Below are 14,083 nucleotides of genomic sequence, written 5' to 3'. Positions count from 1 at the left end.
CAAGTTGAATAAATCGTTAAGTTGTGTAAGTTGTCGAATGGGCCAGTTGAAGGCCATTGCCGCGCCACGGAAACCTTTGTCGCGCCGCGACATTGAACTCAAATCAGAGTCAGGAGGCATGTTAAGAAGGGTCGAGTTTTCCTTTAAATGTCGCGCCGCGGAGTAGAAGGCCGCGCCGCGACCAATAACTAGAATCTGAGTCAGGAATGATTTAAGACAGATCGTAAAATACGTTAATTGTCGCGCCGCGACAACTGGGGCCGCGCCGCGACCCACTGGGTGAACTAGTTCCGGATTTTTGTTTTAAAATAAGTGGTTCAAGGGCAAATTCGTCTTTTCGCGTATAGATCTGATGGAGACTTTAAGTCTCAGCCACTTATCCTCTATTATCCATTTCTTTTTTATTTTCTTTCTCTAATTCTTCTCAAAACTTAAAAACCATTTGATTTCAAGTGAGATTTGAGAGTGGAGATTTGTGAATCAAACCTTGGAGCAAGAATTAAAGTTGTTCTCCTTGTTCTTAGCTACAAGTGGATAGTGTTGGTACATTGCTTTGAAGTTCGGAAGTGCATAATCATCATCCTTGTGTCAAGGTGTGTGGAATAATTATGCGTGTACGTATATAATGTATTTATTTGTGTGGTATGAATGTAGAAGTGTCGCGGTGTTCAAGACACCACATTCTAAGTAACGAGTAGTATTATCGCGGTGTTCAAGACACTACTCATTGTTTGATTGACATGTGGCATTGTCGCGGTGTTTAAGACACCACATTGTCATGGGAGTGCGGTGTTCAAGGCACCACTCATGGTTTTGATTGACATGTGGAATCGTCGCGGTGTTCAAGACGCCACATTGTCATGGGGGTGAGTTAGTCACGGTGTTCAAGACATCACCCGGGGGATTAGTGATTACACGGTGTTTAAGTAACACTAATGGATGTTATGAACTCCGACGGTCTTTTACGAGTACCGTTCCCTTGTACGATTGGTTAACCATGGTTGTGTGAATTCATATCAAGCATAATTAAATTGTGAACTATATGCTATTGTTGTTGCTAGCTTCTTGTGAATTGTGGATAGTAGTTTATACATGATGTTTGCATGGTTATCGAATTGCTAGCTTGTATGCGGTATGGTAAGTGATTGCAAGTAAGCAGGTTATATATGAACATGTATAATTATTGCATTCACTAAGCAATTAGCTTACCCCTCTCGTTGTTTATATTTTTAGATGCAGGTGCGGATAGGGGAAAGGGGTTGTTGGGCACTAGGTGTCCTTTGATGGTGTTTCGTTGGAGCTTTTGGAAGTTGGCCTAACGTTTTGGGTAGTTTAGTCACAAACCATGCTTGAAGTGTCGTTTGGATTATAAACTATCATTTGTAGTGGGTCGAACTTGTATTAAACTTAATTAATGGCCTTCGTGCCTTTGTAAACATTTAAATTGTGGAACGTTTTAAATGGAACTTGTGGAATGGTTTACATATTTAATTGGCATGTAAATGTGTATTATTTTAAAAAAAATCGCGTATGGAATACGGATTGAGTTGTTTCATGTACGATGCCCATTATGTGATGATGATGTGGAATCAATCGACCACACCTTCATCACATGTAATTACGCAGTCAAAATATGGGAACGAGTTTATAGTTGGTGAAACGTGGGTAACTTCTCGGGAAGCAACATAGCTGACCTCCTAAAGGAAAATAGGTCAAACCACATGTCAAGTTTTGAAAAGAACACTTGGCAAGCTCTGTTATGGATTTGTGCGTATCTAATTTCGAAAAACCGTAATAATAGGGTGTTTCAAGGTAAAAGTTGAACACCCCCGGTGGCTCTAAATGAAATACAAATCAAATCCTTTGAATGGATATCGTCTAGATCGAAAGGAAGAAAGCTCGAATGACTCACATGGCTAAGCAATCCTAGTGTATATCTTAATATATCTTAAGTACATGTTCTGTTTTTTGTAGTTTTGGGCTGCTCTCTTTGCACCCTGCAATTTTGTTCTAGCTTCGTGTATGTATGCATGTAGTTCGTGGTCTCAGGGGTTCTTGGGTTCGTGTATGTTTCTATGTAGGTTCGTGGTCTCATTTGTGATTCATTCGTTGTAAGGATCCCCATGCCCTTATACTTTTTTCGTGCTAATACATGTCTTTTTTGCCTATAAAAAAAAGAGTTAAAATTAATTTGTAGTAATTCCTTTATAAAAAATTGCTAGTACATCTTTTGACATCTTGTTTTATTCGAACAGTTACCTTATATACTAGGGAGTATTTTTTTTTACCTCATTTTTGGTCGTCTAATTACTGAAAGACGACATCTAATCTAAACACACCATTTTACTACCTAATACTGAGTACCTCAAACATTATTCTACACCCATACACCCACCTACCCAGCTCCAGTTCAGCCACTCCATTACTTTGTACTAAAATTTAGGGTTCTCCGATTGATCGCGTCTTTCTCTGCCGGTACCAGGCCGCTCCACCACCTTCATCATCCCCACTGGCCGGAATCAGACGCCGCCCGAATCCTCCACTGCACCGAAATCACTCGCCGCTACGGGTGGAAGCACAAACTAAAGTACAGATGCAATTCATGTATGTTTCTTCTTCTATTTAACGTATTTGGATGGAATTTGGAGAACGATTTTAGGATTTTCGTTTTGATTTTCAACTTGGGTTAAGTAATTTTTTCCATATATTTTTTTCGATTTTTAGTTATTGACTGTAGTATAAATTGCTGAAATTGAAATCGCTATTCATGTTATTGAATATGTAATAGCCGTGTTTCAACTTAAGTGATCATCTTTTTGTTTGGTATAATTGTATTTGGATATGAATTTTTATTCTCTGTATGTGTGTTTTTTTTTTTTTTTTTGTAAATGTTCTCCTTCAAAGTCAAGATTAACAGTTGACTGATTTAATTTTTGTTCTAATTTCCGTTATTGTTTTGTTTTGTTTCGTTTTGTATTGTTACTTTTTTATTTTTCGATCTACTTCTACCTTTTTGTATTGCCTGCGATTGGTGATATCAACTGTTACATGAAATTTTGTGGTATTGGTTGTTTTTGCAGGTTATTAGAGCAGGAGTTCCAAAAGTACACGTATAAGACAACTTAGGCAGATTGGTTTAAGGTAACTATTCATAAATGGGTAAATGTTGGTATTCATCGGAATACGTTTTGACGGGGTCCAGGTACAATAGTAGTTGTGTATAAAGATGGTTTATCCATCATAATTAGAGGTACACTTTTTGGCACGTATTAATATATTTTCTACAAGATATTTGTTACCTTGCATTTCCTGGACCTACGAAGAAATTCCTTGCATTGCTGTTTTATACAATCCAACAATTTTATGGCCCAACCCGCTAAGATTATGGCCCAATTAAGAATTTACAACCCAAATCATGGAAGGCCCAAGAAGTATATGGAAGGTATCTAGAATCTCCCATTAATTTTTCCATGGAATGGTGTGAAAAGTCTATAGATATTTCTAGAGTCATGAATGTTCTAGTAGATTAATCATAGCCATTGATTTAATGTAATCTTAGCCATCCATTTTGAGGTAGGAGTAGTATAAATAGGGGTGGCCTCATTTGGTACACCACACCTCAAATCTCAAACATTCTCTCTTGTAAAGCATTCTCAAGCAATAAAAGTATTTTCTTCAATTTCACTTGTTCTATAACATTTTCTCTTTTGGTTACTTGAATCATTATAAGGTCCGAGTAAGGCTGACTTAGTAGAGACTAAGTACCGCACGTGAGCTTATTGAGATAAGTCTGTGACATTTAGTATCAGAGCCAGGTCGATTCAAGGAGATAGCAACCGAGACCGAGAAGAATGTGAGCGCAACAAGTGGTGTGATGGGTGATGAGACTCGTGGTCGGGTAGAGACTCGCCAAGGAGCCAAGAATAACCGAGGTACGTCCAAAGACTTTGTCGTAAACTTGGATAAGAGGATCATGTATGTAGAGACATCCATGGACGACGTGAAAGTAAAGGTCGAAGACGTCCACCAACGTTTGGATGGTTTGGACGGGGACTTTGACGAATTGAAAGATGATTGCAAGAGACGTGAGATCCATGACTTAAGGGGTATGCTCATGGGTGAGATTACGAAGTTGCGAGGCGAAATGGAGGGGGAGGTCTCCACTATTCACCAACGCCTCATGGATTTGCAAACCAACATGAACTCTTGTTTGAGATTCATGGCTAGTGGGGGTGGAAACACTGGATGCAATGCTCTGAAGGTGGACGTTCCCAAGCCGTCACCATTAGTGGGGAAGCGGGAAGCACGAACGGTTGATGATTTTATATGGGAGATGGAACAATACTTGGAGGGAGTCAACATAGTGGATGATGCAACGAAGATCAAGACAGCAACCCGTTACCTGAAGGATACCACAGCATTATGGTGGCTTCGTCGATATGGAGATATCGAAGAAGGTACGGTTACTATTGATACTTGGGATGATTTCCTTACTGAACTTAAGAATCAATTCTATCCCAAGAATGCTCAAAAGGATGCAATGAGTCGTCTACGTAAATTACATCATTCCGGGACAATTCGGGAGTATATTAAAGAATTCACGAACCTTAGCCTGGAGGTCCCAGATATTCATGATGATATTCTTCTCTTCTATTTTCTTGATGGTTTTCAACCTTAGGCTAAAACGGAGTTGGAGAGACGGGGAGTCCAAGACCTTTCCATCGCAATTGCTCAAGCGGAGGCACTAGTCGACCATGCTAATAGGAAAGATTCGTTTAAGTCAAAAGATAAGAAGGTGAGCCATGAGAAAGGTAGGGGAGATAAGCTCGCCCAATCAAGGAATGATAATACATGTAAGCCACCAACCGGGAATAACAAGAGCATAAAAACTTCTTACAAGAATGATGGATGTTTCATATGTGATGGACCGCATAGAGCCCGAGATTGTCCGAAGAAAGCTAGCCTTCATGCTATGGAAGCTCAAAAGGCGGGTTGTCAGGATGAGGATGTGTGCATGGGATCGATGCAAATACTTAACGCTATCAAGGCCAAGGTGGAGGTACCCAAAGTAATGGCTAAAGGACTCCAATTCGTGGAAGTTTATGTTCGAGGAAACCGGGTACGAGCTTTGGTAGATACGGGAGCTACTCATAACTTTGTCTCCACCGAGGAAGCTAAGAGATTGGGGATTAAAGAGATAAAGGAGGGCGGAATGATGAAGATGGTGAACGCGAATGCTAAAACGATTAGTGAGGTGGCTAAAGATGTGCAAGTGAAGATTGGAGAATGGGAAGGAACGATTGATCTATCGGTCGTGCATATAGACGACTTCAATTTAGTACTTGGGATAGAGTTCCTAGATAAGGTACGCGATTTCCCTATGCAATTTGCTAACTCACTGTGTATCTTGGATGGTGAAAAAACTTGTATGGTGTCAACCGAACGTGGAAGCAAGAGTGCATCCAAGTCACTTTCGGCCATGCAATTCAAGAAGGGATACAACAAGAATGAGACTTGCTATTTAACGGTAGCAAGGCAAGAGACGGCCGAAGAAAAGGGAAAACTAGAGGTACCCAAGGAGATTGAGAAAGTCCATGATGAGTTCAAGGATGTCATGCCTAAGGAGTTACCAAGGAAGCTACCACCTAGGAGGGAGATAGACCATGCGATCGAGTTGGAGCCGGGATCAAAACCACCTTCCAAAGCCCCTTACTGAATGCCCCCACCCGAGTTGGAGGAGTTGCGGAGATAACTCAAGGAGTTATTGGATGTGGGATATATCCGTCCCTCAAAAGCCCCTTATGGTGCACCGGTGCTATTTCAAAGAAAGAAGGACGGGTCCTTGCGAATGTGTATAGACTACCGAGCACTGAACAAGGTAACTATTAAGAACAAATACTCAATTCCGCTTATTGCTGATTTGTTCGATCAACTTGGGAAAGCGAGATACTTCAGCAAGTTGGACTTGAGGTCGGGATACTATCAAGTACGAATTGCCGAAGGAGATGAGGCTAAGACCACTTGTGTGACGAGGTATGGTGCTTATGAATTCCTAATCGTGCCCTTTGGCTTAACCAATGTCCCTACCACATTTTGTACTTTGATGAACAAATTATTTCACCACTTCCTCGACAAGTTTGTCGTGGTGTACTTGGATGACATAGTCATGTATAGTGACACCATGGAAGATCATGTGAGGCACTTGAAGCAAGTATTCCAAGTACTAAGGGACAACGAGTTGTATGTGAAGCTAGAGAAATGTTCATTCAGATTAGAGGAGGTCGATTTTCTTGGACATAGAATTAAAAATGGGAAGTTACTCATGGACGGGGCTAAGGTCAAGGCAATTCAAGAGTGGGAGGCACCAACGAAGGTGACTGATTTACGATCTTTCCTTGGTTTAGTAAACTACTATCGTCATTTTATCAAGGGATACTCGGCGAAAGCGGCTCCATTGACAGAATTGTTAAAGAAGAACAAATCTTGGTTGTGGGATGAGAAATGTCAAACAGCATTCGAGGAGTTGAAAGGAGCTGTCATGGAAGAACCGGTGTTGAGACTTCCGGATGTGACCATTCCGTTCGAGTTACACACAGACGCATCGGACTTTGCTATTGGAGGAGTTCTAATGCAAGAAAGTCACCCGATCGCGTTCGAAAGCCGGAAACTTAACGAGGCAGAAAGGAAGTACACTGTGCAGGAGAAAGAGATGACGGCGATGGTTCATTGTTTAAGGAGATGGAGGCATTATCTTTTGGGATCAAGGTTCGTGATCAAGACGGATAATGTGGCAACGAGTTATTTTCAAACCCAAAAGAAGTTGAGTCCCAAACAAGCTCGTTGGCAAGACTTCCTAGCCGAATTTGACTATGTGTTGGAGTATAAGCCTGGGAAGGCCAATGTGGTAGCTGATGCCCTAAGTCGTAAGGCGGAGTTTGCAGCGATCACAAAACCACAATTCTTCCTTCAAGATCGTATAAAGGAGGGATTAGAGCATGATCCTATAGCCAAAAACCTTGTTGGATTGGCTCGAGATGGGAAAACGCGAAGGTTTTGGCTCAAGGGTGATCTATTATTCACCAAAGGAGACCGGTTATATGTGCCTAAGTGGGGTGATCTTAGACGGACAATCTTGAAGGAGTGTCATGATTCAAAGTGGGCTGGTCATCCAGGTATCAAAAGAACGCTGACATTAGTAGAAGGCACTTATTATTGGCCAAGGATGGAAGACGACGTAGAGACGTACGTGCAGACATGCCTAATATGCCAACAAGACAAGATAGAGCAACGCCAACCGGGAGGACTATTACAGCCGCTATCTACACCGAAAAGACCATGGGAGAGTGTTTCCATGGACTTCATTACTTGCTTACCCAATTCGGAAGGGTGTGGGAGTATTATAGTCGTGGTAGACCGGTTTTCTAAGTATGGTATCTTAATAGCCGCATCATCCGAAGTTACCGAGGATGAAACCGCAAAACTATTTTTCAAGAATTTGGTGAAGTATTGTGGGATACCGCATGTGATAGTAAGTGATCGAGATCCAAGGTTCACATGGTGTTTTTGGACGGAGTTGTTCAAGATCATGGGGACAGACTTGAATTTCTCCACGAGTTTTCATCCCCAAACGGACGGACAAACGGAAAGGGTGAATGCACTATTGGAGCTCTATCTTCGACACTATGTAAGTGCAAATCAACATGATTGGGCTAAGATTCTTGATATTGCTCAGTTCTCTTATAACATGCAGAGGAATGAGTCCACGGGGAAAAGTCCTTTTGAGTTGGTAACAGGGCGTCAACCATTGACCCCGAATGCCTTAGCCGCTTCATACGATGGAAGCAGCCCAGCCGCTTATAGGATAATGAAGGAGTGGCACGAACAGGCTGACTTGGCACGAGCATCACTAGATAAGGCGGCTAAGAAAATGAAGAAATGGGCGGATGAGAAGAGACGACATGTTGAGTTCAAAGTTGGGCACCAAGTAATGGTGAAACTTTTACCTCAACAATTCAAAACATTTAGGAAGGTACACAAAGGATTGATCCAGAGATATGAAGGCCCATTCCCGGTAAATGGACGTGTTGGGAACGTATCTTATCGAGTTCAACTACCGCCCAAGTTAAAGATTCATCCAGTCTTCCACGTAAGTTTTCTAAAACCTTATCATGGAGACGACGAAAACCCAGAACGAGGAGTTTCCAAACGTGCACCAATGGTAGTTGCGACTTCGTTTGATCGTGAGGTGGAAGATATATTGTTGCATCGAACGGTACAAAGACAAGGTGTGCCGAGCTATAGAGAATACCTAGTTAAGTAGCGTAACTTACCCGATAGTGAAGCAAGCTGGGAGGCCGAAGACTTATTGTGGCAGTTCACAGAAAAAATCAAGAAGTATCACGAGGATCACACGACGAGGACGTCGCGAGCTTAGTTGGGGGAGAATGTCACAATCCAACAATTTTATGGCCCAACCCACTAAGATTATGGCCCAATTAAGAATTTACAACCCAAATCATGGAAGGCCCAAGAAGTATATGGAAGGTATGTAGAATCTCCCATTGATTTTTCCATGGAATGGTGTGAAAAGTCTATAGATATTTCTAGAGTCATGAATGTTCTAGTAGATTAATCATAGCCATTGATTTAATATAATCTTAGCCGTCCATTTTGAGGTAGGAGTAGTATAAATAGGGGTGGCCTCATTTGGCACACCACACCTCAAATTTCAAACATTCTCTCTTGTAAAGCATTCTCAAGCAACATAAGTATTTTCTTCAATTCCACTTGTTCTATATCATTTTCTCTTTTGGTTACTTGAATCATTATAAGGTCCGAGTAAGGCTGGCTTAGTAGAGACTAAGTGTCGCACGTGAGCTTATTGAGATAAGTCCGTGACATTTAGCTAAGTTTTTTTTTTAAAGGCAAGAAATTTTATATATACTAAACAAAAGATACAACGAGATGCTCAACTAATACTACAACACAATAGTTGAGACACGAAAGCCACGAGAAAAGGGTGTAAAGGTTGCAACCCAACCGAAACTATATTCTAGATGTCTAAGTACACACAAGGATTAGAGAGCAAATTTAGCCACTCAATCTTTTTTCCATAGGTAATATGAGCACACCCATTCTACACCTTGCCATACTTTTTTCCCGAGAGAAGACATAGCAAGTGGTGAATTTCCAAGGAGAGTATCATCAAAATTTGTGGAGACACAATCCCAAACTTCCACCACTTGTAAATTCGAACCCAAATCTTCGAAAAATGCTTGCAATTAACCAACAAATGATCCACCATTTCAAGGTCGCCATCGCACATCGGGCATCGAACGCTATGGAGATCAATGCTTCTTTAGTCAAGCTCGATTCGAACCGGCAACCTTTTTTTTAAAGCTCTCCATACGAATATTTCAAGTTTTTTTGGCACAAGGTTGTTCCTCAAGGTTTTTTGTAAAGAAGGATTGTTATTTTTCCAAATACGCTCATCGAGAAGATAAGATAACCTTTTCACCGAAAATACAACATCATTTACAAGAACAAACTTCCATGACTCTTGATTGTTGAAATCAAAGTGAGTAGTCTTTAATAGGTTAATAACCTCTTGAAGCTCGCCTGCTGTCCTGTCTCTCGTAACCCCAACCCAATCCCAATGAAAAAGAACCTGATTGCTTGCTGTTGGTTGTGACACGCCTTGCTGACCCGAATGACCTTGTTGACCCGTATGCCCCTGCAGACCCGACTGAACTACCTGGTTTCCGGACCCGACAGTTGACTCAGCTGCCCCCACCAGATACACAAGCTGGGAAAGAAAACGCTGCAGCTGCAGCATCATGGTTTATATGTTCCTGGTGTCGAAACAGACACTGCTGCACCCCCTCACTGATGCTGAGTCATTTGCAACTGAAGAACCGGCTGTAATTCGATTCCTAATAGTAGCCTCTTTGTTCCTTTCAAGCCTAAATAGTCGTGGGAATTCATTCTTGAAACAATTCGAACTGCACCACACCTCGTTCCAAAAAGATGTGTTTCTTCCATCACCGATTGATTTTCTGAATGAGTTTTTGAAAGAAATATGTAGCTCTTCAATCTGTGAACCTGCAAGTATAATGTTATTCCAAGTACCCGAGGTTGAAAGATGAGCACGCCCATCATCCAACCGCAAGCCTCCGTCAATTCCATAAATACTTCGAATAATTTTGGTCTAAAGACAATTGATTTCGATTTTAAACATCCACCACCACTTTTCTAGGAGAGCAAGATTTTTACTCTTCAAGGAGCCAATATTTAAACCAACCCCCCCCCCCCCCCCCCCCCCCCCCTCCCTCCCCCTCCCTCCCGGTGTGGTAAACAAGTCGTATCCCATTTGACCCAAGGAATTTTTGAACCCGCAAGATCCCCGCCCCAAAAGAAATTTCATCTCACACTCTCAAGGCATTTAAGCACACAAGGCGGGGCACGAAAAAGCGCGAAGTAATACAATGGGAGGCTATTAAGAACCGATTTTAAAAGAACCAATCTTCCACCAAAAGACATCGTCCGCATTTTCCAATCTGATAGCCTTTTCTTAAATTTATCAATCACCGGATTCCAATCACTAAGTTTTTTCATCTTTACACCGACGGGAAGACCTAGATAAATGAAAGGAAAATCACCGGCTTGGCATCCCAATTTTTTTGATAACTCCTTGATTTCCACCGAGTTCACACCTATGCCATATAGATAAATTTTGTGAAAGTTGACTTTTAAACCCGGGGCTAGCTCAAAACACTTTAAGATGTTGAAAAGATTTTGAGCATTCTATCTAGACCAATCGCCAAAAAACATCGTATCATCAGCGTATTACAAGTGCGAAATCCCTACTTTATCACCACCAATTTCAACTCCTTTGTAGAGTCCTCGATCAACCGCGTCTTTAGTAAGAATATTAAGCCTCAAAAATCTTTGCCTTTTATAGTCATATATGTTTGTATATGTATGCGTTCTGAATGTGGTAAGTGTTAATATCTTAGAAATTGTGAGTTTTGATTTTTTTTATTCGGGGTATTCTTTTGTATGAGATATGAGTGATAATTGTTGGTATTTGAATATAATAATATGATGATTAATGGGATGTAATGATAATAAAGGTAGGGAAAATCAAGAGTTGTTGAAAACTGAGGTTGATAAGAAAATTGGGAAGAGATTTGATGTGAAAACTAATGCTAAGATATTTGGGGAAAAAGAAATGATCAGATTAAAATCGGTTTTGGTGCGGGTGATAATGAACCGATTAGATCGATGTCTATAGTTAAAAGTAGAAAGAACCCTAAAAATAAGGGTCGAGAAATGTTCTTGGTATGTAGTTTTGACTTTTTTCTTCATATACCTATCTATATGGTAGCGAAATTATAGGCCTTCATATGTTATCTTAGCAGACTCTTTACACAAGTCCTGATGTATAGTTAGGAGAGTATATAAATTTATATATGAGTATATAAACTTGAAACCTGCTTCTTCTGTATGATACAAGGGACAAAATATTTAGGATAATTTGTCATTTGCTCTTCATATTGGTTTTAGAGGCTCCAATGATACTTCAGCTGCTATATATACTTTATTGGAAGAGTCTGTCACAGCTTCATGCAAAAAATAAGCAACATAAGAATGAGAATGGAGAATTACTTTAGAAGGCCTTTAACCGTGGCGTAACAACAGATAGCCTCTTTGAAAACTTACACAACATGTGTATTAGAATCCATCAGTTCATTATTGTCATGTAATTAGATGTTTGATTAATGATCTTGCAACATTATTATTCCTATGTAATTAGAATCCATCAGTTTAGAATTTCTTAGTATGGATTTTTTTGTTAAGAATTATGTTTATGTTTACTTAGGTTAGTTGCGGAATGGCAATGACGATGGAAAACGCGACACAAAGTGGAGTGAGGGAAGACCTAAAAGAAAACATATACTCCTTATTTACAAGCATTGGAGTCGTAAACAAACTTCATATTTTTTCGTTCTCCTATCGTTGTTGGGGCTTCATGAGTAGGTATGGAGTGATAAAATAATTATAGAATATTACCACATTGTTGAGTTGCACTACGTTAAATTAAAAATCTTCCAAGCTTTAATATGGACTTAGTTGATGGGTTCAGTTATATATGAATCTTGATTCTTGAATCACCGTCTCCAACAACTATTGCCAAGTAAGTGTCGTTCGCCAAGCGTATTGCCCAATTATTATCTTCATGACCCAGAATTACCGACAAATAACATGTGCTCCGTATCTCATATATGCTACTACTAACACTGGCCATTTGTATTAGCCACAACCCTTGCATACTTCGTGATTGTTTATTTATAATATTGCTGAAACCAATCGACTTGCGCCCACTAACAATGCAGGTTAGTTACAGTTTTGAGGTACTCCGGCCACCTAATGCTACTTAGATCTGACCTTTGAGGAATATATAATTCGAATGATCAATTGAGCCAGTTTTAGCCATCGACATGCATAGATATGTAAATCCAGATAAAAAAGATAGTGAGGCGCAGGTTCCGTAGTCTCAACTGATGCAGCAGAACTCGGAAAACTATAAGGTAACTAACTCAACAATGTTTCAATCTTTCTTCACACAGTATGTTAATAGGTATCCCCTTTCACTAACTGCTTTAAATAAGAAAAGAGTTTTTGGATGTACATAACTAAACCATGCATTGACAACACACCCTATGCCAGTGTCAAACATTCTTACTTCACGATATGCTTCTTCTTTGCCGCAAGTGAACAAAGGTAATTGTTTTCATATTATGTGCTTTCGTGCTCGGTACATCAAATAGTGGATTGTTTAGTTTATTGTCAGTTGTAGATCTTTTATTTGTTGTTTTTGACGATGGATACTTTTCACATGATTTTAATATTCTTTTTCTTTCAGTTGTGTTAGTGATCTATAAACGGTGAAGGTGTTGTTTGATTAGTTCCGCCTCAGCGTTTACAGGTAGGAATATCTCACAATCAAGTAGCACAAACAAACTAACGTCTCTATCCCAAAACAAAACACTTGCAAAAGACATTGGCTGCATTCAACAAGTTGGAGACATCATAACAAGTGGGAATTAACAACCAACAAACTTCGACATGGAAACATACGACTCTCTCAAAAAACCGGTTGTCGTTGCTGCAAGTTCGTTCTAGGTTCACAAAAACTTGGGAACAGTTAGCTGTTTGGTAAACTGATATGCTTCATTTTTTAGTATTCCGTTGTTGAAATCTTTGCGTAGTTAAGAAAGAAATATTCAAATATGAACTTTGTATATTCTTTATTGACACAAATGACAAACACACGATAATGGAAACTTATTTTAGATATCCTGAGTAAATATAGTATATAGCTTATTGCCTTATTATTCGCTGCCGCAACGCGCGGCCAGTTATACAACAATAAGTACCAACAATTGAGTTAAAGAGGTTTGATCTTTTTCCATCACTCAAAGTTATAAACTTAATTTGATTGACTAGAAACTCCAAGAGGCTACAAATTCACATATATGTATGGTTTTATCCTCAAACTCCAAGAGGCGACAACTTCACATATATGTGTGTAACAAATTTTTTAAAAATATTGCTCCCTCTAACCCCAAACTTATTGTACATTATTTCATATTAAACTAGATTTTGGTAGCCCGCTTCGCTAGGCATCAAATACCCAAAGTTTTCGTTGGGTGATTTCTTTTTGCAACTTGGTAAATGCAAAAGTCAAATAAAAATTGAACATATGGAGTATTATTGAGTTAATGAAGTTGGTTCTATTCTCTTTTAACACTAGCATGTTACATCAAACTCTTATTATATAACAAAACACGCAACTCATGAACCCAGAATCACTATTCAAATATGTTGTCCAAAAAATGAAATACGATTGGATGGATAGTGATAAAGAGCGCTTGAAAACCAATACCAAAGCAACATACAACGTGCATCCCCATCTCTAGTTATTCAAAGCCATACATCTTGTGGGTTTTGATTTTGTTAACATACATCTTGTGGGTTTTGATTTTGTTAAGTGTCTCATTTCTACCTTGAAATTCTTCAA

The 14,083-nt window shown here is 39.8% G+C and overlaps 1 long non-coding RNA gene across 2 annotated transcripts; it reads left to right on the top strand.

The window, feature by feature from the left end:
* Positions 1-2,414: 2,414 nt before the first annotated feature.
* LOC139861350 (uncharacterized) lies at positions 2,415-13,332 on the top strand. Of its 2 annotated transcripts, XR_011763726.1 has the most exons (4): positions 2,415-2,604; positions 3,081-3,141; positions 11,882-12,039; positions 12,396-13,332. It is a non-coding gene; the product is annotated as an uncharacterized lncRNA (long non-coding RNA). The 2 variants fall into 2 exon arrangements; XR_011763725.1 differs by having other exon boundaries at positions 11,882-13,332.
* Positions 13,333-14,083: the final 751 nt, after the last annotated feature.

This window comes from Rutidosis leptorrhynchoides, chromosome 8 (genome assembly GCF_046630445.1).
Source record: "Rutidosis leptorrhynchoides isolate AG116_Rl617_1_P2 chromosome 8, CSIRO_AGI_Rlap_v1, whole genome shotgun sequence".
NCBI classification, from domain to species: domain Eukaryota; kingdom Viridiplantae; phylum Streptophyta; class Magnoliopsida; order Asterales; family Asteraceae; genus Rutidosis; species Rutidosis leptorrhynchoides.
The sequence above is the reverse complement of the archived record's forward strand: the minus strand, read 5'-3'. Positions and strand labels throughout refer to the sequence as shown.